We start from the raw sequence: 332 nt of genomic DNA, 5'->3' as shown, positions 1-332 counted from the left end.
GCAGGGAAAAAGCGAAGCCAGATTGGATGACAGAGCAGAGCAGCAGCCAGGGATTCAGGTAAGGGGAGAGACCAGGCTGCACCCCCACCAGCCAGGAAAGTGGTGGTGGGGGGAGAAGTTAAGCCAGAGGGGACAACAGAGCAGAGCAGTAGCCAAGGATCCAAGTAAAAGAGGGGGACCCAGACCCCACTCCCACCAGCCAGGAAAGCCAGGGATAAGTGAAGCCAGGGGGACAACAGAGGAGAGCAGCAGCCAGGGATCCAAGTAGAGGAGCAACCCACACACCACCCCTACCAGCCAGAAAAGTGGAGGAAAGTAAAGCCAGGGAGATG

This window comes from Orycteropus afer, unplaced genomic scaffold, assembly GCF_000298275.1.
Source record: "Orycteropus afer afer isolate SDZICR_OR568_19922 unplaced genomic scaffold, OryAfe1.0 scaffold01156, whole genome shotgun sequence".
NCBI classification, from domain to species: Eukaryota; Metazoa; Chordata; class Mammalia; order Tubulidentata; family Orycteropodidae; genus Orycteropus; species Orycteropus afer.
This window is presented reverse-complemented; position numbering follows the sequence as displayed.